The sequence below is a fragment of the Microcebus murinus genome, chromosome 30 (assembly GCF_040939455.1).
Source record: "Microcebus murinus isolate Inina chromosome 30, M.murinus_Inina_mat1.0, whole genome shotgun sequence".
Taxonomy (NCBI): domain Eukaryota; kingdom Metazoa; phylum Chordata; class Mammalia; order Primates; family Cheirogaleidae; genus Microcebus; species Microcebus murinus.
Window position 1 is genome coordinate 9,556,637 of NC_134133.1, and position 23,134 is coordinate 9,579,770.

The 23,134-nt window shown below is 60.8% G+C and overlaps 10 non-coding genes across 10 annotated transcripts; all 10 read right to left on the reverse strand.

Annotated features, from left to right (window-relative positions):
• Positions 1-1,279: 1,279 nt before the first annotated feature.
• Positions 1,280-1,398, reverse strand: LOC142865626 (5S ribosomal RNA). Its single transcript, XR_012915826.1, has one exon. It is a non-coding gene; the product is annotated as a 5S ribosomal RNA (ribosomal RNA).
• A 2,109-nt stretch (positions 1,399-3,507) lies between these two features.
• LOC142865628 (5S ribosomal RNA) lies at positions 3,508-3,626 on the reverse strand. The gene has a single exon (XR_012915828.1). It is a non-coding gene; the product is annotated as a 5S ribosomal RNA (ribosomal RNA).
• A 2,112-nt stretch (positions 3,627-5,738) lies between these two features.
• LOC142865629 (5S ribosomal RNA) lies at positions 5,739-5,857 on the reverse strand. Its single transcript, XR_012915829.1, has one exon. It is a non-coding gene; the product is annotated as a 5S ribosomal RNA (ribosomal RNA).
• A 2,109-nt stretch (positions 5,858-7,966) lies between these two features.
• Positions 7,967-8,085, reverse strand: LOC142865630 (5S ribosomal RNA). The gene has a single exon (XR_012915830.1). It is a non-coding gene; the product is annotated as a 5S ribosomal RNA (ribosomal RNA).
• Positions 8,086-10,196: 2,111 nt separating this feature from the next.
• On the reverse strand, positions 10,197-10,315 carry LOC142865665 (5S ribosomal RNA). Its single transcript, XR_012915865.1, has one exon. It is a non-coding gene; the product is annotated as a 5S ribosomal RNA (ribosomal RNA).
• A 2,111-nt stretch (positions 10,316-12,426) lies between these two features.
• On the reverse strand, positions 12,427-12,545 carry LOC142865631 (5S ribosomal RNA). Its single transcript, XR_012915831.1, has one exon. It is a non-coding gene; the product is annotated as a 5S ribosomal RNA (ribosomal RNA).
• Positions 12,546-14,659: 2,114 nt separating this feature from the next.
• On the reverse strand, positions 14,660-14,778 carry LOC142865632 (5S ribosomal RNA). Its single transcript, XR_012915832.1, has one exon. It is a non-coding gene; the product is annotated as a 5S ribosomal RNA (ribosomal RNA).
• Positions 14,779-16,887: 2,109 nt separating this feature from the next.
• On the reverse strand, positions 16,888-17,006 carry LOC142865633 (5S ribosomal RNA). The gene has a single exon (XR_012915833.1). It is a non-coding gene; the product is annotated as a 5S ribosomal RNA (ribosomal RNA).
• Positions 17,007-19,116: 2,110 nt separating this feature from the next.
• Positions 19,117-19,235, reverse strand: LOC142865634 (5S ribosomal RNA). Its single transcript, XR_012915834.1, has one exon. It is a non-coding gene; the product is annotated as a 5S ribosomal RNA (ribosomal RNA).
• Positions 19,236-21,345: 2,110 nt separating this feature from the next.
• On the reverse strand, positions 21,346-21,464 carry LOC142865635 (5S ribosomal RNA). Its single transcript, XR_012915835.1, has one exon. It is a non-coding gene; the product is annotated as a 5S ribosomal RNA (ribosomal RNA).
• Between the last annotated feature and the right edge of the window lie 1,670 nt (positions 21,465-23,134).

A 23,134-nucleotide genomic window follows, 5' to 3' on the forward strand; every position in this document is an offset into this window, starting at 1 on the left:
AGAGGATTTTCAAGCTGGCAGAATAGGCGAGGAAAGGCTGAGGAAATTCCCAAACCCAGGAAGGAAGACTTTCTCGAAATGGAAGACAGAAACGAGCAAACAGAAACACCGGTAGCCCGCCCGGATCAGAGTCTGCTCCTAAGAGAAAGTACCCTGAGCAGGTTCACCCGTGGGTCGCGAGCGGCATTCAGCAGAGCGAGGCCCGCACTCTATGCGAAAGACACCTGCGCTCGGGTGTCTGTGGCGGCACAATTCACAATTGCAAAGATGTGGAAGCGACCCGGTTGCCCATCGATCCATGAGTGGATTAATAAAATGTGGTGCCTGACAACCACGGAGTGCTATTCAGCTATGAGAGACAGCGGTGAGAGGGCACCTCTCGTGTTCTCCTGGCCGGAGCTGGAACCCGTCCCGGTAAGCCAAGTAAGTATCCCAAGAATGGACACGCGAGCACCACGTGCGCGCGCTCACCAGCAAATTGGCACGAACTGGTGGACACCTTATGGACATAGAGGAATCACCTTCATCCGGTGGGGGGAGCGGATGGGCATACACATCCATCAGGACTGGGGTGGGTGCGCACCAACTGGGGGATGGGCACGCTCCAAGCTCTGACTCGAGGGGGGAGGCGGGGAAAGGGCGATGTACCTGACCTTGACATTGGTACCCCCACAATACGCTGGAAAAACACGAGAGACAAATGAATAAGAAAACAGGGGGGAGGGGGGCACCGGCAATACATGCAGCCTTAATACTTGTACTCCCATAACCTGCTTGAAAAGAGAGAGAAAAGAAAATGCAATAATAGAGATAAGGGACATTTTTTAAAAAACTGAATCCGAAAAGAAGAGTAAAATGAGGCCTGTCCAGCAGGTCTGGGTGTGACTCCGGATCCCCCAACATGCGGTGCCACCACCAGAGATTCCTGCGTGTAGCCCATAGAACCCCAAAAGCAACGGGACGAGTTCTGGTCACATGCTCCCTCAAAATGACATCCTGGCCTTCTTCTGGAACTCCCTCCCCTCCCAGACTCTCAAGGTTTCCTCCAGCGTGTGGGTTCCCACAGAGCAGACCTTTGGTCTGAGACCTGACAGTCCAGGTGCCACGCCTGCTGCCGCGTGGCGGCGGTGTCGCTGCTCGGGACAAGAGGAGGCCCCACGGAGCAGGCTGGGGCGCCAGGCACCGTGACGGGGGCTGAGGGTGGGGGTGACTCCCGGGCCCGCCGCCGCCGCCGCCGCCGGGCTCCCAGAAGGGGGACAGAACAGAAAAAAAAAAAAAAAGCCTACGGCACCCGGTATTCCCAGGCGGTCTCCCATCCAAGTACTAACCAGGCCCGACCCTGCTTAGCTTCCGAGATCAGACGAGATCGGGCGCGTTCAGGGTGGTGTGGCCGTAGACGGTGGAGGGCGCCCGTGCCCCGCTCAAGAAGCCGAGCCTCTCTGCGCTTCCCCGCGCCTCCTCCCGCCCCAGGCCCCGCGCCGAAGCTGACCCGCGCGTGGCCGGGACGGGCCTGTTAAGTTCTCTGGCCAGCCGGGTCCCGCGGGCTCCTCGGGACGGTGGTGCCGTGTGGGGCGGGGTGGGGGGCTGTCCACGCACGCACACACACACACACACACACAAGATGCGCCTCCACTTGTGGACCCGCCAAGGTGGAGACGTTCCAGCCCCCCTCCTCTCCTGGCCTCGCCTCCCTCACCTACCCGCCCCCCACCCCCAGCGCGCCGCTGCTGACTGCGCATGCGCGGGCGCTCGCCCTTTGAAGCCAGGGGCCGCCCTCCCCCACAACCCCTTTCAGCTGCGCCCCCGCCCTGCGTGTGGGCTGCCGCCTATCCGCCCGCCCGGGCCAGGGCTGGGGCACAGCGCATGGGGGAGGGGAGCGAGTGTAGGGGCGCCTCTCGGGACGTGTGCCATGCGTGGGGTGCGGTGGGGTGGTTTCGGGGGCGCTGAAGAAATCAGTCCCCTCCATCTCCTACCTCTGGAAAACCCCCAAGCCCTTGCAGAACTGCCGGCACCGCTACCGTGGGGGCCGGGACCCCACTCTGTGTCGTCCTGTGGCCCAGTCCAAGGGGCCTGGGCCTGGCCGGGGGTGGATTGGACCCCGACCACCCTGGGGTGTGGGCTTGCTAAAAATCGGCGATTAGATATTGGATTCGAGGTTCATTGAGGTCATTTCACTAAGGAATGCACCGTAAAGACTTTCCTAATACATTTGTGAGGGTGGCAACAGAGAGAGGATTTTCAAGCTGGCAGAATAGGCGAGGAAAGGCTGAGGAAATTCCCAAACCCAGGAAGGAAGACTTTCTCGAAATGGAAGACAGAAACGAGCAAACAGAAACACCGGTAGCCCGCCCGGATCAGAGTCTGCTCCTAAGAGAAAGTACCCTGAGCAGGTTCACCCGTGGGTCGCGAGCGGCATTCAGCAGAGCGAGGCCCGCACTCTATGCGAAAGACACCTGCGCTCGGGTGTCTGTGGCGGCACAATTCACAATTGCAAAGATGTGGAAGCGACCCGGTTGCCCATCGATCCATGAGTGGATTAATAAAATGTGGTGCCTGACAACCACGGAGTGCTATTCAGCTATGAGAGACAGCGGTGAGAGGGCACCTCTCGTGTTCTCCTGGCCGGAGCTGGAACCCGTCCCGGTAAGCCAAGTAAGTATCCCAAGAATGGACACGCGAGCACCACGTGCGCGCGCTCACCAGCAAATTGGCACGAACTGGTGGACACCTTATGGACATAGAGGAATCACCTTCATCCGGTGGGGGGAGCGGATGGGCATACACATCCATCAGGACTGGGGTGGGTGCGCACCAACTGGGGGATGGGCACGCTCCAAGCTCTGACTCGAGGGGGGAGGCGGGGAAAGGGCGATGTACCTGACCTTGACATTGGTACCCCCACAATACGCTGGAAAAACACGAGAGACAAATGAATAAGAAAACAGGGGGGAGGGGGGCACCGGCAATACATGCAGCCTTAATACTTGTACTCCCATAACCTGCTTGAAAAGAGAGAGAAAAGAAAATGCAATAATAGAGATAAGGGACATTTTTTAAAAAACTGAATCCGAAAAGAAGAGTAAAATGAGGCCTGTCCAGCAGGTCTGGGTGTGACTCCGGATCCCCCAACATGCGGTGCCACCACCAGAGATTCCTGCGTGTAGCCCATAGAACCCCAAAAGCAACGGGACGAGTTCCGGTCACATGCTCCCTCAAAATGACATCCTGGCCTTCTTCTGGAACTCCCTCCCCTCCCAGACTCTCAAGGTTTCCTCCAGCGTGTGGGTTCCCACAGAGCAGACCTTTGGTCTGAGACCTGACAGTCCAGGTGCCACGGCTGCTGCCGCGTGGCGGCGGTGTCGCTGCTCGGGACAAGAGGAGGCCCCACGGAGCAGGCTGGGGCGCCAGGCACCGTGACGGGGGCTGAGGGTGGGGGTGACTCCCGGGCCCGCCGCCGCCGCCGCCGCCGGGCTCCCAGAAGGGGGACAGAACAGAAAAAAAAAAAAAAGCCTACGGCACCCGGTATTCCCAGGCGGTCTCCCATCCAAGTACTAACCAGGCCCGACCCTGCTTAGCTTCCGAGATCAGACGAGATCGGGCGCGTTCAGGGTGGTGTGGCCGTAGACGGTGGAGGGCGCCCGTGCCCCGCTCAAGAAGCCGAGCCTCTCTGCGCTTCCCCGCGCCTCCTCCCGCCCCAGGCCCCGCGCCGGCGCTGACCCGCGCGTGGCCGGGACGGGCCTGTTAAGTTCTCTGGCCAGCCGGGTCCCGCGGGCTCCTCGGGACGGTGGTGCCGTGTGGGGCGGGGTGGGGGGCTGTCCACGCACGCACACACACACACACACACACACAAGATGCGCCTCCACTTGTGGACCCGCCAAGGTGGAGACGTTCCAGCCCCCCTCCTCTCCTGGCCTCGCCTCCCTCACCTACCCGCCCCCCACCCCCAGCGCGCCGCTGCTGACTGCGCATGCGCGGGCGCTCGCCCTTTGAAGCCAGGGGCCGCCCTCCCCCACAACCCCTTTCAGCTGCGCCCCCGCCCTGCGTGTGGGCTGCCGCCTATCCGCCCGCCCGGGCCAGGGCTGGGGCACAGCGCATGGGGGAGGGGAGCGAGTGTAGGGGCGCCTCTCGGGACGTGTGCCATGCGTGGGGTGCGGTGGGGTGGTTTCGGGGGCGCTGAAGAAATCAGTCCCCTCCATCTCCTACCTCTGGAAAACCCCCAAGCCCTTGCAGAACTGCCGGCACCGCTACCGTGGGGGCCGGGACCCCACTCTGTGTCGTCCTGTGGCCCAGTCCAAGGGGCCTGGGCCTGGCCGGGGGTGGATTGGACCCCGACCACCCTGGGGTGTGGGCTTGCTAAAAATCGGCGATTAGATATTGGATTCGAGGTTCATTGAGGTCATTTCACTAAGGAATGCACCGTAAAGACTTTCCTAATACATTTGTGAGGGTGGCAACAGAGAGAGGATTTTCAAGCTGGCAGAATAGGCGAGGAAAGGCTGAGGAAATTCCCAAACCCAGGAAGGAAGACTTTCTCGAAATGGAAGACAGAAACGAGCAAACAGAAACACCGGTAGCCCGCCCGGATCAGAGTCTGCTCCTAAGAGAAAGTACCCTGAGCAGGTTCACCCGTGGGTCGCGAGCGGCATTCAGCAGAGCGAGGCCCGCACTCTATGCGAAAGACACCTGCGCTCGGGTGTCTGTGGCGGCACAATTCACAATTGCAAAGATGTGGAAGCGACCCGGTTGCCCATCGATCCATGAGTGGATTAATAAAATGTGGTGCCTGACAACCACGGAGTGCTATTCAGCTATGAGAGACAGCGGTGAGAGGGCACCTCTCGTGTTCTCCTGGCCGGAGCTGGAACCCGTCCCGGTAAGCCAAGTAAGTATCCCAAGAATGGACACGCGAGCACCACGTGCGCGCGCTCACCAGCAAATTGGCACGAACTGGTGGACACCTTATGGACATAGAGGAATCACCTTCATCCGGTGGGGGGAGCGGATGGGCATACACATCCATCAGGACTGGGGTGGGTGCGCACCAACTGGGGGATGGGCACGCTCCAAGCTCTGACTCGAGGGGGGAGGCGGGGAAAGGGCGATGTACCTGACCTTGACATTGGTACCCCCACAATACGCTGGAAAAACACGAGAGACAAATGAATAAGAAAACAGGGGGGAGGGGGGCACCGGCAATACATGCAGCCTTAATACTTGTACTCCCATAACCTGCTTGAAAAGAGAGAGAAAAGAAAATGCAATAATAGAGATAAGGGACATTTTTTAAAAAACTGAATCCGAAAAGAAGAGTAAAATGAGGCCTGTCCAGCAGGTCTGGGTGTGACTCCGGATCCCCCAACATGCGGTGCCACCACCAGAGATTCCTGCGTGTAGCCCATAGAACCCCAAAAGCAACGGGACGAGTTCTGGTCACATGCTCCCTCAAAATGACATCCTGGCCTTCTTCTGGAACTCCCTCCCCTCCCAGACTCTCAAGGTTTCCTCCAGCGTGTGGGTTCCCACAGAGCAGACCTTTGGTCTGAGACCTGACAGTCCAGGTGCCACGCCTGCTGCCGCGTGGCGGCGGTGTCGCTGCTCGGGACAAGAGGAGGCCCCACGGAGCAGGCTGGGGCGCCAGGCACCGTGACGGGGGCTGAGGGTGGGGGTGACTCCCGGGCCCGCCGCCGCCGCCGCCGCCGGGCTCCCAGAAGGGGGACAGAACAGAAAAAAAAAAAAAAAGCCTACGGCACCCGGTATTCCCAGGCGGTCTCCCATCCAAGTACTAACCAGGCCCGACCCTGCTTAGCTTCCGAGATCAGACGAGATCGGGCGCGTTCAGGGTGGTGTGGCCGTAGACGGTGGAGGGCGCCCGTGCCCCGCTCAAGAAGCCGAGCCTCTCTGCGCTTCCCCGCGCCTCCTCCCGCCCCAGGCCCCGCGCCGAAGCTGACCCGCGCGTGGCCGGGACGGGCCTGTTAAGTTCTCTGGCCAGCCGGGTCCCGCGGGCTCCTCGGGACGGTGGTGCCGTGTGGGGCGGGGTGGGGGGCTGTCCACGCACGCACACACACACACACACACACAAGATGCGCCTCCACTTGTGGACCCGCCAAGGTGGAGACGTTCCAGCCCCCCTCCTCTCCTGGCCTCGCCTCCCTCACCTACCCGCCCCCCACCCCCAGCGCGCCGCTGCTGACTGCGCATGCGCGGGCGCTCGCCCTTTGAAGCCAGGGGCCGCCCTCCCCCACAACCCCTTTCAGCTGCGCCCCCGCCCTGCGTGTGGGCTGCCGCCTATCCGCCCGCCCGGGCCAGGGCTGGGGCACAGGGCATGGGGGAGGGGAGCGAGTGTAGGGGCGCCTCTCGGGACGTGTGCCATGCGTGGGGTGCGGTGGGGTGGTTTCGGGGGCGCTGAAGAAATCAGTCCCCTCCATCTCCTACCTCTGGAAAACCCCCAAGCCCTTGCAGAACTGCCGGCACCGCTACCGTGGGGGCCGGGACCCCACTCTGTGTCGTCCTGTGGCCCAGTCCAAGGGGCCTGGGCCTGGCCGGGGGTGGATTGGACCCCGACCACCCTGGGGTGTGGGCTTGCTAAAAATCGGCGATTAGATATTGGATTCGAGGTTCATTGAGGTCATTTCACTAAGGAATGCACCGTAAAGACTTTCCTAATACATTTGTGAGGGTGGCAACAGAGAGAGGATTTTCAAGCTGGCAGAATAGGCGAGGAAAGGCTGAGGAAATTCCCAAACCCAGGAAGGAAGACTTTCTCGAAATGGAAGACAGAAACGAGCAAACAGAAACACCGGTAGCCCGCCCGGATCAGAGTCTGCTCCTAAGAGAAAGTACCCTGAGCAGGTTCACCCGTGGGTCGCGAGCGGCATTCAGCAGAGCGAGGCCCGCACTCTATGCGAAAGACACCTGCGCTCGGGTGTCTGTGGCGGCACAATTCACAATTGCAAAGATGTGGAAGCGACCCGGTTGCCCATCGATCCATGAGTGGATTAATAAAATGTGGTGCCTGACAACCACGGAGTGCTATTCAGCTATGAGAGACAGCGGTGAGAGGGCACCTCTCGTGTTCTCCTGGCCGGAGCTGGAACCCGTCCCGGTAAGCCAAGTAAGTATCCCAAGAATGGACACGCGAGCACCACGTGCGCGCGCTCACCAGCAAATTGGCACGAACTGGTGGACACCTTATGGACATAGAGGAATCACCTTCATCCGGTGGGGGGAGCGGATGGGCATACACATCCATCAGGACTGGGGTGGGTGCGCACCAACTGGGGGATGGGCACGCTCCAAGCTCTGACTCGAGGGGGGAGGCGGGGAAAGGGCGATGTACCTGACCTTGACATTGGTACCCCCACAATACGCTGGAAAAACACGAGAGACAAATGAATAAGAAAACAGGGGGGAGGGGGGCACCGGCAATACATGCAGCCTTAATACTTGTACTCCCATAACCTGCTTGAAAAGAGAGAGAAAAGAAAATGCAATAATAGAGATAAGGGACATTTTTTAAAAAACTGAATCCGAAAAGAAGAGTAAAATGAGGCCTGTCCAGCAGGTCTGGGTGTGACTCCGGATCCCCCAACATGCGGTGCCACCACCAGAGATTCCTGCGTGTAGCCCATAGAACCCCAAAAGCAACGGGACGAGTTCTGGTCACATGCTCCCTCAAAATGACATCCTGGCCTTCTTCTGGAACTCCCTCCCCTCCCAGACTCTCAAGGTTTCCTCCAGCGTGTGGGTTCCCACAGAGCAGACCTTTGGTCTGAGACCTGACAGTCCAGGTGCCACGCCTGCTGCCGCGTGGCGGCGGTGTCGCTGCTCGGGACAAGAGGAGGCCCCACGGAGCAGGCTGGGGCGCCAGGCACCGTGACGGGGGCTGAGGGTGGGGGTGACTCCCGGGCCCGCCGCCGCCGCCGCCGCCGGGCTCCCAGAAGGGGGACAGAACAGAAAAAAAAAAAAAAGCCTACGGCACCCGGTATTCCCAGGCGGTCTCCCATCCAAGTACTAACCAGGCCCGACCCTGCTTAGCTTCCGAGATCAGACGAGATCGGGCGCGTTCAGGGTGGTGTGGCCGTAGACGGTGGAGGGCGCCCGTGCCCCGCTCAAGAAGCCGAGCCTCTCTGCGCTTCCCCGCGCCTCCTCCCGCCCCAGGCCCCGCGCCGAAGCTGACCCGCGCGTGGCCGGGACGGGCCTGTTAAGTTCTCTGGCCAGCCGGGTCCCGCGGGCTCCTCGGGACGGTGGTGCCGTGTGGGGCGGGGTGGGGGGCTGTCCACGCACGCACACACACACACACACACACACAAGATGCGCCTCCACTTGTGGACCCGCCAAGGTGGAGACGTTCCAGCCCCCCTCCTCTCCTGGCCTCGCCTCCCTCACCTACACGCCCCCCACCCCCAGCGCGCCGCTGCTGACTGCGCATGCGCGGGCGCTCGCCCTTTGAAGCCAGGGGCCGCCCTCCCCCACAACCCCTTTCAGCTGCGCCCCCGCCCTGCGTGTGGGCTGCCGCCTATCCGCCCGCCCGGGCCAGGGCTGGGGCACAGCGCATGGGGGAGGGGAGCGAGTGTAGGGGCGCCTCTCGGGACGTGTGCCATGCGTGGGGTGCGGTGGGGTGGTTTCGGGGGCGCTGAAGAAATCAGTCCCCTCCATCTCCTACCTCTGGAAAACCCCCAAGCCCTTGCAGAACTGCCGGCACCGCTACCGTGGGGGCCGGGACCCCACTCTGTGTCGTCCTGTGGCCCAGTCCAAGGGGCCTGGGCCTGGCCGGGGGTGGATTGGACCCCGACCACCCTGGGGTGTGGGCTTGCTAAAAATCGGCGATTAGATATTGGATTCGAGGTTCATTGAGGTCATTTCACTAAGGAATGCACCGTAAAGACTTTCCTAATACATTTGTGAGGGTGGCAACAGAGAGAGGATTTTCAAGCTGGCAGAATAGGCGAGGAAAGGCTGAGGAAATTCCCAAACCCAGGAAGGAAGACTTTCTCGAAATGGAAGACAGAAACGAGCAAACAGAAACACCGGTAGCCCGCCCGGATCAGAGTCTGCTCCTAAGAGAAAGTACCCTGAGCAGGTTCACCCGTGGGTCGCGAGCGGCATTCAGCAGAGCGAGGCCCGCACTCTATGCGAAAGACACCTGCGCTCGGGTGTCTGTGGCGGCACAATTCACAATTGCAAAGATGTGGAAGCGACCCGGTTGCCCATCGATCCATGAGTGGATTAATAAAATGTGGTGCCTGACAACCACGGAGTGCTATTCAGCTATGAGAGACAGCGGTGAGAGGGCACCTCTCGTGTTCTCCTGGCCGGAGCTGGAACCCGTCCCGGTAAGCCAAGTAAGTATCCCAAGAATGGACACGCGAGCACCACGTGCGCGCGCTCACCAGCAAATTGGCACGAACTGGTGGACACCTTATGGACATAGAGGAATCACCTTCATCCGGTGGGGGGAGCGGATGGGCATACACATCCATCAGGACTGGGGTGGGTGCGCACCAACTGGGGGATGGGCACGCTCCAAGCTCTGACTCGAGGGGGGAGGCGGGGAAAGGGCGATGTACCTGACCTTGACATTGGTACCCCCACAATACGCTGGAAAAACACGAGAGACAAATGAATAAGAAAACAGGGGGGAGGGGGGCACCGGCAATACATGCAGCCTTAATACTTGTACTCCCATAACCTGCTTGAAAAGAGAGAGAAAAGAAAATGCAATAATAGAGATAAGGGACATTTTTTAAAAAACTGAATCCGAAAAGAAGAGTAAAATGAGGCCTGTCCAGCAGGTCTGGGTGTGACTCCGGATCCCCCAACATGCGGTGCCACCACCAGAGATTCCTGCGTGTAGCCCATAGAACCCCAAAAGCAACGGGACGAGTTCTGGTCACATGCTCCCTCAAAATGACATCCTGGCCTTCTTCTGGAACTCCCTCCCCTCCCAGACTCTCAAGGTTTCCTCCAGCGTGTGGGTTCCCACAGAGCAGACCTTTGGTCTGAGACCTGACAGTCCAGGTGCCACGCCTGCTGCCGCGTGGCGGCGGTGTCGCTGCTCGGGACAAGAGGAGGCCCCACGGAGCAGGCTGGGGCGCCAGGCACCGTGACGGGGGCTGAGGGTGGGGGTGACTCCCGGGCCCGCCGCCGCCGCCGCCGCCGGGCTCCCAGAAGGGGGACAGAACAGAAAAAAAGAAAAAAGCCTACGGCACCCAGTATTCCCAGGCGGTCTCCCATCCAAGTACTAACCAGGCCCGACCCTGCTTAGCTTCCGAGATCAGACGAGATCGGGCGCGTTCAGGGTGGTGTGGCCGTAGACGGTGGAGGGCGCCCGTGCCCCGCTCAAGAAGCCGAGCCTCTCTGCGCTTCCCCGCGCCTCCTCCCGCCCCAGGCCCCGCGCCGAAGCTGACCCGCGCGTGGCCGGGACGGGCCTGTTAAGTTCTCTGGCCAGCCGGGTCCCGCGGGCTCCTCGGGACGGTGGTGCCGTGTGGGGCGGGGTGGGGGGCTGTCCACGCACGCACACACACACACACACACACACAAGATGCGCCTCCACTTGTGGACCCGCCAAGGTGGAGACGTTCCAGCCCCCCTCCTCTCCTGGCCTCGCCTCCCTCACCTACACGCCCCCCACCCCCAGCGCGCCGCTGCTGACTGCGCATGCGCGGGCGCTCGCCCTTTGAAGCCAGGGGCCGCCCTCCCCCACAACCCCTTTCAGCTGCGCCCCCGCCCTGCGTGTGGGCTGCCGCCTATCCGCCCGCCCGGGCCAGGGCTGGGGCACAGCGCATGGGGGAGGGGAGCGAGTGTAGGGGCGCCTCTTGGGACGTGTGCCATGCGTGGGGTGCGGTGGGGTGGTTTCGGGGGCGCTGAAGAAATCAGTCCCCTCCATCTCCTACCTCTGGAAAACCCCCAAGCCCTTGCAGAACTGCCGGCACCGCTACCGTGGGGGCCGGGACCCCACTCTGTGTCGTCCTGTGGCCCAGTCCAAGGGGCCTGGGCCTGGCCGGGGGTGGATTGGACCCCGACCACCCTGGGGTGTGGGCTTGCTAAAAATCGGCGATTAGATATTGGATTCGAGGTTCATTGAGGTCATTTCACTAAGGAATGCACCGTAAAGACTTTCCTAATACATTTGTGAGGGTGGCAACAGAGAGAGGATTTTCAAGCTGGCAGAATAGGCGAGGAAAGGCTGAGGAAATTCCCAAACCCAGGAAGGAAGACTTTCTCGAAATGGAAGACAGAAACGAGCAAACAGAAACACCGGTAGCCCGCCCGGATCAGAGTCTGCTCCTAAGAGAAAGTACCCTGAGCAGGTTCACCCGTGGGTCGCGAGCGGCATTCAGCAGAGCGAGGCCCGCACTCTATGCGAAAGACACCTGCGCTCGGGTGTCTGTGGCGGCACAATTCACAATTGCAAAGATGTGGAAGCGACCCGGTTGCCCATCGATCCATGAGTGGATTAATAAAATGTGGTGCCTGACAACCACGGAGTGCTATTCAGCTATGAGAGACAGCGGTGAGAGGGCACCTCTCGTGTTCTCCTGGCCGGAGCTGGAACCCGTCCCGGTAAGCCAAGTAAGTATCCCAAGAATGGACACGCGAGCACCACGTGCGCGCGCTCACCAGCAAATTGGCACGAACTGGTGGACACCTTATGGACATAGAGGAATCACCTTCATCCGGTGGGGGGAGCGGATGGGCATACACATCCATCAGGACTGGGGTGGGTGCGCACCAACTGGGGGATGGGCACGCTCCAAGCTCTGACTCGAGGGGGGAGGCGGGGAAAGGGCGATGTACCTGACCTTGACATTGGTACCCCCACAATACGCTGGAAAAACACGAGAGACAAATGAATAAGAAAACAGGGGGGAGGGGGGCACCGGCAATACATGCAGCCTTAATACTTGTACTCCCATAACCTGCTTGAAAAGAGAGAGAAAAGAAAATGCAATAATAGAGATAAGGGACATTTTTTAAAAAACTGAATCCGAAAAGAAGAGTAAAATGAGGCCTGTCCAGCAGGTCTGGGTGTGACTCCGGATCCCCCAACATGCGGTGCCACCACCAGAGATTCCTGCGTGTAGCCCATAGAACCCCAAAAGCAACGGGACGAGTTCCGGTCACATGCTCCCTCAAAATGACATCCTGGCCTTCTTCTGGAACTCCCTCCCCTCCCAGACTCTCAAGGTTTCCTCCAGCGTGTGGGTTCCCACAGAGCAGACCTTTGGTCTGAGACCTGACAGTCCAGGTGCCACGGCTGCTGCCGCGTGGCGGCGGTGTCGCTGCTCGGGACAAGAGGAGGCCCCACGGAGCAGGCTGGGGCGCCAGGCACCGTGACGGGGGCTGAGGGTGGGGGTGACTCCCGGGCCCGCCGCCGCCGCCGCCGCCGGGCTCCCAGAAGGGGGACAGAACAGAAAAAAAAAAAAAAGCCTACGGCACCCGGTATTCCCAGGCGGTCTCCCATCCAAGTACTAACCAGGCCCGACCCTGCTTAGCTTCCGAGATCAGACGAGATCGGGCGCGTTCAGGGTGGTGTGGCCGTAGACGGTGGAGGGCGCCCGTGCCCCGCTCAAGAAGCCGAGCCTCTCTGCGCTTCCCCGCGCCTCCTCCCGCCCCAGGCCCCGCGCCGAAGCTGACCCGCGCGTGGCCGGGACGGGCCTGTTAAGTTCTCTGGCCAGCCGGGTCCCGCGGGCTCCTCGGGACGGTGGTGCCGTGTGGGGCGGGGTGGGGGGCTGTCCACGCACGCACACACACACACACACACACACAAGATGCGCCTCCACTTGTGGACCCGCCAAGGTGGAGACGTTCCAGCCCCCCTCCTCTCCTGGCCTCGCCTCCCTCACCTACACGCCCCCCACCCCCAGCGCGCCGCTGCTGACTGCGCATGCGCGGGCGCTCGCCCTTTGAAGCCAGGGGCCGCCCTCCCCCACAACCCCTTTCAGCTGCGCCCCCGCCCTGCGTGTGGGCTGCCGCCTATCCGCCCGCCCGGGCCAGGGCTGGGGCACAGCGCATGGGGGAGGGGAGCGAGTGTAGGGGCGCCTCTCGGGACGTGTGCCATGCGTGGGGTGCGGTGGGGTGGTTTCGGGGGCGCTGAAGAAATCAGTCCCCTCCATCTCCTACCTCTGGAAAACCCCCAAGCCCTTGCAGAACTGCCGGCACCGCTACCGTGGGGGCCGGGACCCCACTCTGTGTCGTCCTGTGGCCCCCCAGTCCAAGGGGCCTGGGCCTGGCCGGGGGTGGATTGGACCCCGACCACCCTGGGGTGTGGGCTTGCTAAAAATCGGCGATTAGATATTGGATTCGAGGTTCATTGAGGTCATTTCACTAAGGAATGCACCGTAAAGACTTTCCTAATACATTTGTGAGGGTGGCAACAGAGAGAGGATTTTCAAGCTGGCAGAATAGGCGAGGAAAGGCTGAGGAAATTCCCAAACCCAGGAAGGAAGACTTTCTCGAAATGGAAGACAGAAACGAGCAAACAGAAACACCGGTAGCCCGCCCGGATCAGAGTCTGCTCCTAAGAGAAAGTACCCTGAGCAGGTTCACCCGTGGGTCGCGAGCGGCATTCAGCAGAGCGAGGCCCGCACTCTATGCGAAAGACACCTGCGCTCGGGTGTCTGTGGCGGCACAATTCACAATTGCAAAGATGTGGAAGCGACCCGGTTGCCCATCGATCCATGAGTGGATTAATAAAATGTGGTGCCTGACAACCACGGAGTGCTATTCAGCTATGAGAGACAGCGGTGAGAGGGCACCTCTCGTGTTCTCCTGGCCGGAGCTGGAACCCGTCCCGGTAAGCCAAGTAAGTATCCCAAGAATGGACACGCGAGCACCACGTGCGCGCGCTCACCAGCAAATTGGCACGAACTGGTGGACACCTTATGGACATAGAGGAATCACCTTCATCCGGTGGGGGGAGCGGATGGGCATACACATCCATCAGGACTGGGGTGGGTGCGCACCAACTGGGGGATGGGCACGCTCCAAGCTCTGACTCGAGGGGGGAGGCGGGGAAAGGGCGATGTACCTGACCTTGACATTGGTACCCCCACAATACGCTGGAAAAACACGAGAGACAAATGAATAAGAAAACAGGGGGGAGGGGGGCACCGGCAATACATGCAGCCTTAATACTTGTACTCCCATAACCTGCTTGAAAAGAGAGAGAAAAGAAAATGCAATAATAGAGATAAGGGACATTTTTTAAAAAACTGAATCCGAAAAGAAGAGTAAAATGAGGCCTGTCCAGCAGGTCTGGGTGTGACTCCGGATCCCCCAACATGCGGTGCCACCACCAGAGATTCCTGCGTGTAGCCCATAGAACCCCAAAAGCAACGGGACGAGTTCTGGTCACATGCTCCCTCAAAATGACATCCTGGCCTTCTTCTGGAACTCCCTCCCCTCCCAGACTCTCAAGGTTTCCTCCAGCGTGTGGGTTCCCACAGAGCAGACCTTTGGTCTGAGACCTGACAGTCCAGGTGCCACGCCTGCTGCCGCGTGGCGGCGGTGTCGCTGCTCGGGACAAGAGGAGGCCCCACGGAGCAGGCTGGGGCGCCAGGCACCGTGACGGGGGCTGAGGGTGGGGGTGACTCCCGGGCCCGCCGCCGCCGCCGCCGCCGGGCTCCCAGAAGGGGGACAGAACAGAAAAAAAAAAAAAAGCCTACGGCACCCGGTATTCCCAGGCGGTCTCCCATCCAAGTACTAACCAGGCCCGACCCTGCTTAGCTTCCGAGATCAGACGAGATCGGGCGCGTTCAGGGTGGTGTGGCCGTAGACGGTGGAGGGCGCCCGTGCCCCGCTCAAGAAGCCGAGCCTCTCTGCGCTTCCCCGCGCCTCCTCCCGCCCCAGGCCCCGCGCCGAAGCTGACCCGCGCGTGGCCGGGACGGGCCTGTTAAGTTCTCTGGCCAGCCGGGTCCCGCGGGCTCCTCGGGACGGTGGTGCCGTGTGGGGCGGGGTGGGGGGCTGTCCACGCACGCACACACACACACACACACACAAGATGCGCCTCCACTTGTGGACCCGCCAAGGTGGAGACGTTCCAGCCCCCCTCCTCTCCTGGCCTCGCCTCCCTCACCTACACGCCCCCCACCCCCAGCGCGCCGCTGCTGACTGCGCATGCGCGGGCGCTCGCCCTTTGAAGCCAGGGGCCGCCCTCCCCCACAACCCCTTTCAGCTGCGCCCCCGCCCTGCGTGTGGGCTGCCGCCTATCCGCCCGCCCGGGCCAGGGCTGGGGCACAGCGCATGGGGGAGGGGAGCGAGTGTAGGGGCGCCTCTCGGGACGTGTGCCATGCGTGGGGTGCGGTGGGGTGGTTTCGGGGGCGCTGAAGAAATCAGTCCCCTCCATCTCCTACCTCTGGAAAACCCCCAAGCCCTTGCAGAACTGCCGGCACCGCTACCGTGGGGGCCGGGACCCCACTCTGTGTCGTCCTGTGGCCCAGTCCAAGGGGCCTGGGCCTGGCCGGGGGTGGATTGGACCCCGACCACCCTGGGGTGTGGGCTTGCTAAAAATCGGCGATTAGATATTGGATTCGAGGTTCATTGAGGTCATTTCACTAAGGAATGCACCGTAAAGACTTTCCTAATACATTTGTGAGGGTGGCAACAGAGAGAGGATTTTCAAGCTGGCAGAATAGGCGAGGAAAGGCTGAGGAAATTCCCAAACCCAGGAAGGAAGACTTTCTCGAAATGGAAGACAGAAACGAGCAAACAGAAACACCGGTAGCCCGCCCGGATCAGAGTCTGCTCCTAAGAGAAAGTACCCTGAGCAGGTTCACCCGTGGGTCGCGAGCGGCATTCAGCAGAGCGAGGCCCGCACTCTATGCGAAAGACACCTGCGCTCGGGTGTCTGTGGCGGCACAATTCACAATTGCAAAGATGTGGAAGCGACCCGGTTGCCCATCGATCCATGAGTGGATTAATAAAATGTGGTGCCTGACAACCACGGAGTGCTATTCAGCTATGAGAGACAGCGGTGAGAGGGCACCTCTCGTGTTCTCCTGGCCGGAGCTGGAACCCGTCCCGGTAAGCCAAGTAAGTATCCCAAGAATGGACACGCGAGCACCACGTGCGCGCGCTCACCAGCAAATTGGCACGAACTGGTGGACACCTTATGGACATAGAGGAATCACCTTCATCCGGTGGGGGGAGCGGATGGGCATACACATCCATCAGGACTGGGGTGGGTGCGCACCAACTGGGGGATGGGCACGCTCCAAGCTCTGACTCGAGGGGGGAGGCGGGGAAAGGGCGATGTACCTGACCTTGACATTGGTACCCCCACAATACGCTGGAAAAACACGAGAGACAAATGAATAAGAAAACAGGGGGGAGGGGGGCACCGGCAATACATGCAGCCTTAATACTTGTACTCCCATAACCTGCTTGAAAAGAGAGAGAAAAGAAAATGCAATAATAGAGATAAGGGACATTTTTTAAAAAACTGAATCCGAAAAGAAGAGTAAAATGAGGCCTGTCCAGCAGGTCTGGGTGTGACTCCGGATCCCCCAACATGCGGTGCCACCACCAGAGATTCCTGCGTGTAGCCCATAGAACCCCAAAAGCAACGGGACGAGTTCTGGTCACATGCTCCCTCAAAATGACATCCTGGCCTTCTTCTGGAACTCCCTCCCCTCCCAGACTCTCAAGGTTTCCTCCAGCGTGTGGGTTCCCACAGAGCAGACCTTTGGTCTGAGACCTGACAGTCCAGGTGCCACGCCTGCTGCCGCGTGGCGGCGGTGTCGCTGCTCGGGACAAGAGGAGGCCCCACGGAGCAGGCTGGGGCGCCAGGCACCGTGACGGGGGCTGAGGGTGGGGGTGACTCCCGGGCCCGCCGCCGCCGCCGCCGCCGGGCTCCCAGAAGGGGGACAGAACAGAAAAAAAAAAAAAAGCCTACGGCACCCGGTATTCCCAGGCGGTCTCCCATCCAAGTACTAACCAGGCCCGACCCTGCTTAGCTTCCGAGATCAGACGAGATCGGGCGCGTTCAGGGTGGTGTGGCCGTAGACGGTGGAGGGCGCCCGTGCCCCGCTCAAGAAGCCGAGCCTCTCTGCGCTTCCCCGCGCCTCCTCCCGCCCCAGGCCCCGCGCCGAAGCTGACCCGCGCGTGGCCGGGACGGGCCTGTTAAGTTCTCTGGCCAGCCGGGTCCCGCGGGCTCCTCGGGACGGTGGTGCCGTGTGGGGCGGGGTGGGGGGCTGTCCACGCACGCACACACACACACACACACACAAGATGCGCCTCCACTTGTGGACCCGCCAAGGTGGAGACGTTCCAGCCCCCCTCCTCTCCTGGCCTCGCCTCCCTCACCTACACGCCCCCCACCCCCAGCGCGCCGCTGCTGACTGCGCATGCGCGGGCGCTCGCCCTTTGAAGCCAGGGGCCGCCCTCCCCCACAACCCCTTTCAGCTGCGCCCCCGCCCTGCGTGTGGGCTGCCGCCTATCCGCCCGCCCGGGCCAGGGCTGGGGCACAGCGCATGGGGGAGGGGAGCGAGTGTAGGGGCGCCTCTCGGGACGTGTGCCATGCGTGGGGTGCGGTGGGGTGGTTTCGGGGGCGCTGAAGAAATCAGTCCCCTCCATCTCCTACCTCTGGAAAACCCCCAAGCCCTTGCAGAACTGCCGGCACCGCTACCGTGGGGGCCGGGACCCCACTCTGTGTCGTCCTGTGGCCCAGTCCAAGGGGCCTGGGCCTGGCCGGGGGTGGATTGGACCCCGACCACCCTGGGGTGTGGGCTTGCTAAAAATCGGCGATTAGATATTGGATTCGAGGTTCATTGAGGTCATTTCACTAAGGAATGCACCGTAAAGACTTTCCTAATACATTTGTGAGGGTGGCAACAGAGAGAGGATTTTCAAGCTGGCAGAATAGGCGAGGAAAGGCTGAGGAAATTCCCAAACCCAGGAAGGAAGACTTTCTCGAAATGGAAGACAGAAACGAGCAAACAGAAACACCGGTAGCCCGCCCGGATCAGAGTCTGCTCCTAAGAGAAAGTACCCTGAGCAGGTTCACCCGTGGGTCGCGAGCGGCATTCAGCAGAGCGAGGCCCGCACTCTATGCGAAAGACACCTGCGCTCGGGTGTCTGTGGCGGCACAATTCACAATTGCAAAGATGTGGAAGCGACCCGGTTGCCCATCGATCCATGAGTGGATTAATAAAATGTGGTGCCTGACAACCACGGAGTGCTATTCAGCTATGAGAGACAGCGGTGAGAGGGCACCTCTCGTGTTCTCCTGGCCGGAGCTGGAACCTGTCCCGGTAAGCCAAGTAAGTATCCCAAGAATGGACACGCGAGCACCACGTGCGCGCGCTCACCAGCAAATTGGCACGAACTGGTGGACACCTTATGGACATAGAGGAATCACCTTCATCCGGTGGGGGGAGCGGATGGGCATACACATCCATCAGGACTGGGGTGGGTGCGCACCAACTGGGGGATGGGCACGCTCCAAGCTCTGACTCGAGGGGGGAGGCGGGGAAAGGGCGATGTACCTGACCTTGACATTGGTACCCCCACAATACGCTGGAAAAACACGAGAGACAAATGAATAAGAAAACAGGGGGGAGGGGGGCACCGGCAATACATGCAGCCTTAATACTTGTACTCCCATAACCTGCTTGAAAAGAGAGAGAAAAGAAAATGCAATAATAGAGATAAGGGACATTTTTTAAAAAACTGAATCCGAAAAGAAGAGTAAAATGAGGCCTGTCCAGCAGGTCTGGGTGTGACTCCGGATCCCCCAACATGCGGTGCCACCACCAGAGATTCCTGCGTGTAGCCCATAGAACCCCAAAAGCAACGGGACGAGTTCTGGTCACATGCTCCCTCAAAATGACATCCTGGCCTTCTTCTGGAACTCCCTCCCCTCCCAGACTCTCAAGGTTTCCTCCAGCGTGTGGGTTCCCACAGAGCAGACCTTTGGTCTGAGACCTGACAGTCCAGGTGCCACGCCTGCTGCCGCGTGGCGGCGGTGTCGCTGCTCGGGACAAGAGGAGGCCCCACGGAGCAGGCTGGGGCGCCAGGCACCGTGACGGGGGGCTGAGGGTGGGGGTGACTCCCGGGCCCGCCGCCGCCGCCGCCGCCGGGCTCCCAGAAGGGGGACAGAACAGAAAAAAAAAAAAAAGCCTACGGCACCCGGTATTCCCAGGCGGTCTCCCATCCAAGTACTAACCAGGCCCGACCCTGCTTAGCTTCCGAGATCAGACGAGATCGGGCGCGTTCAGGGTGGTGTGGCCGTAGACGGTGGAGGGCGCCCGTGCCCCGCTCAAGAAGCCGAGCCTCTCTGCGCTTCCCCGCGCCTCCTCCCGCCCCAGGCCCCGCGCCGAAGCTGACCCGCGCGTGGCCGGGACGGGCCTGTTAAGTTCTCTGGCCAGCCGGGTCCCGCGGGCTCCTCGGGACGGTGGTGCCGTGTGGGGCGGGGTGGGGGGCTGTCCACGCACGCACACACACACACACACACACAAGATGCGCCTCCACTTGTGGACCCGCCAAGGTGGAGACGTTCCAGCCCCCCTCCTCTCCTGGCCTCGCCTCCCTCACCTACACGCCCCCCACCCCCAGCGCGCCGCTGCTGACTGCGCATGCGCGGGCGCTCGCCCTTTGAAGCCAGGGGCCGCCCTCCCCCACAACCCCTTTCAGCTGCGCCCCCGCCCTGCGTGTGGGCTGCCGCCTATCCGCCCGCCCGGGCCAGGGCTGGGGCACAGCGCATGGGGGAGGGGAGCGAGTGTAGGGGCGCCTCTCGGGACGTGTGCCATGCGTGGGGTGCGGTGGGGTGGTTTCGGGGGCGCTGAAGAAATCAGTCCCCTCCATCTCCTACCTCTGGAAAACCCCCAAGCCCTTGCAGAACTGCCGGCACCGCTACCGTGGGGGCCGGGACCCCACTCTGTGTCGTCCTGTGGCCCAGTCCAAGGGGCCTGGGCCTGGCCGGGGGTGGATTGGACCCCGACCACCCTGGGGTGTGGGCTTGCTAAAAATCGGCGATTAGATATTGGATTCGAGGTTCATTGAGGTCATTTCACTAAGGAATGCACCGTAAAGACTTTCCTAATACATTTGTGAGGGTGGCAACAGAGAGAGGATTTTCAAGCTGGCAGAATAGGCGAGGAAAGGCTGAGGAAATTCCCAAACCCAGGAAGGAAGACTTTCTCGAAATGGAAGACAGAAACGAGCAAACAGAAACACCGGTAGCCCGCCCGGATCAGAGTCTGCTCCTAAGAGAAAGTACCCTGAGCAGGTTCACCCGTGGGTCGCGAGCGGCATTCAGCAGAGCGAGGCCCGCACTCTATGCGAAAGACACCTGCGCTCGGGTGTCTGTGGCGGCACAATTCACAATTGCAAAGATGTGGAAGCGACCCGGTTGCCCATTGATCCATGAGTGGATTAATAAAATGTGGTGCCTGACAACCACGGAGTGCTATTCAGCTATGAGAGACAGCGGTGAGAGGGCACCTCTCGTGTTCTCCTGGCCGGAGCTGGAACCCGTCCCGGTAAGCCAAGTAAGTATCCCAAGAATGGACACGCGAGCACCACGTGCGCGCGCTCACCAGCAAATTGGCACGAACTGGTGGACACCTTATGGACATAGAGGAATCACCTTCATCCGGTGGGGGGAGCGGATGGGCATACACATCCATCAGGACTGGGGTGGGTGCGCACCAACTGGGGGATGGGCACGCTCCAAGCTCTGACTCGAGGGGGGAGGCGGGGAAAGGGCGATGTACCTGACCTTGACATTGGTACCCCCACAATACGCTGGAAAAACACGAGAGACAAATGAATAAGAAAACAGGGGGGAGGGGGGCACCGGCAATACATGCAGCCTTAATACTTGTACTCCCATAACCTGCTTGAAAAGAGAGAGAAAAGAAAATGCAATAATAGAGATAAGGGACATTTTTTAAAAAACTGAATCCGAAAAGAAGAGTAAAATGAGGCCTGTCCAGCAGGTCTGGGTGTGACTCCGGATCCCCCAACATGCGGTGCCACCACCAGAGATTCCTGCGTGTAGCCCATAGAACCCCAAAAGCAACGGGACGAGTTCTGGTCACATGCTCCCTCAAAATGACATCCTGGCCTTCTTCTGGAACTCCCTCCCCTCCCAGACTCTCAAGGTTTCCTCCAGCGTGTGGGTTCCCACAGAGCAGACCTTTGGTCTGAGACCTGACAGTCCAGGTGCCACGCCTGCTGCCGCGTGGCGGCGGTGTCGCTGCTCGGGACAAGAGGAGGCCCCACGGAGCAGGCTGGGGCGCCAGGCACCGTGACGGGGGGCTGAGGGTGGGGGTGACTCCCGGGCCCGCCGCCGCCGCCGCCGCCGGGCTCCCAGAAGGGGGACAGAACAGAAAAAAAAAAAAAAGCCTACGGCACCCGGTATTCCCAGGCGGTCTCCCATCCAAGTACTAACCAGGCCCGACCCTGCTTAGCTTCCGAGATCAGACGAGATCGGGCGCGTTCAGGGTGGTGTGGCCGTAGACGGTGGAGGGCGCCCGTGCCCCGCTCAAGAAGCCGAGCCTCTCTGCGCTTCCCCGCGCCTCCTCCCGCCCCAGGCCCCGCGCCGAAGCTGACCCGCGCGTGGCCGGGACGGGCCTGTTAAGTTCTCTGGCCAGCCGGGTCCCGCGGGCTCCTCGGGACGGTGGTGCCGTGTGGGGCGGGGTGGGGGGCTGTCCACGCACGCACACACACACACACACACACAAGATGCGCCTCCACTTGTGGACCCGCCAAGGTGGAGACGTTCCAGCCCCCCTCCTCTCCTGGCCTCGCCTCCCTCACCTACACGCCCCCCACCCCCAGCGCGCCGCTGCTGACTGCGCATGCGCGGGCGCTCGCCCTTTGAAGCCAGGGGCCGCCCTCCCCCACAACCCCTTTCAGCTGCGCCCCCGCCCTGCGTGTGGGCTGCCGCCTATCCGCCCGCCCGGGCCAGGGCTGGGGCACAGCGCATGGGGGAGGGGAGCGAGTGTAGGGGCGCCTCTCGGGACGTGTGCCATGCGTGGGGTGCGGTGGGGTGGTTTCGGGGGCGCTGAAGAAATCAGTCCCCTCCATCTCCTACCTCTGGAAAACCCCCAAGCCCTTGCAGAACTGCCGGCACCGCTACCGTGGGGGCCGGGACCCCACTCTGTGTCGTCCTGTGGCCCAGTCCAAGGGGCCTGGGCCTGGCCGGGGGTGGATTGGACCCCGACCACCCTGGGGTGTGGGCTTGCTAAAAATCGGCGATTAGATATTGGATTCGAGGTTCATTGAGGTCATTTCACTAAGGAATGCACCGTAAAGACTTTCCTAATACATTTGTGAGGGTGGCAACAGAGAGAGGATTTTCAAGCTGGCAGAATAGGCGAGGAAAGGCTGAGGAAATTCCCAAACCCAGGAAGGAAGACTTTCTCGAAATGGAAGACAGAAACGAGCAAACAGAAACACCGGTAGCCCGCCCGGATCAGAGTCTGCTCCTAAGAGAAAGTACCCTGAGCAGGTTCACCCGTGGGTCGCGAGCGGCATTCAGCAGAGCGAGGCCCGCACTCTATGCGAAAGACACCTGCGCTCGGGTGTCTGTGGCGGCACAATTCACAATTGCAAAGATGTGGAAGCGACCCGGTTGCCCATCGATCCATGAGTGGATTAATAAAATGTGGTGCCTGACAACCACGGAGTGCTATTCAGCTATGAGAGACAGCGGTGAGAGGGCACCTCTCGTGTTCTCCTGGCCGGAGCTGGAACCCGTCCCGGTAAGCCAAGTAAGTATCCCAAGAATGGACACGCGAGCACCACGTGCGCGCGCTCACCAGCAAATTGGCACGAACTGGTGGACACCTTATGGACATAGAGGAATCACCTTCATCCGGTGGGGGGAGCGGATGGGCATACACATCCATCAGGACTGGGGTGGGTGCGCACCAACTGGGGGATGGGCACGCTCCAAGCTCTGACTCGAGGGGGGAGGCGGGGAAAGGGCGATGTACCTGACCTTGACATTGGTACCCCCACAATACGCTGGAAAAACACGAGAGACAAATGAATAAGAAAACAGGGGGGAGGGGGGCACCGGCAATACATGCAGCCTTAATACTTGTACTCCCATAACCTGCTTGAAAAGAGAGAGAAAAGAAAATGCAATAATAGAGATAAGGGACATTTTTTAAAAAACTGAATC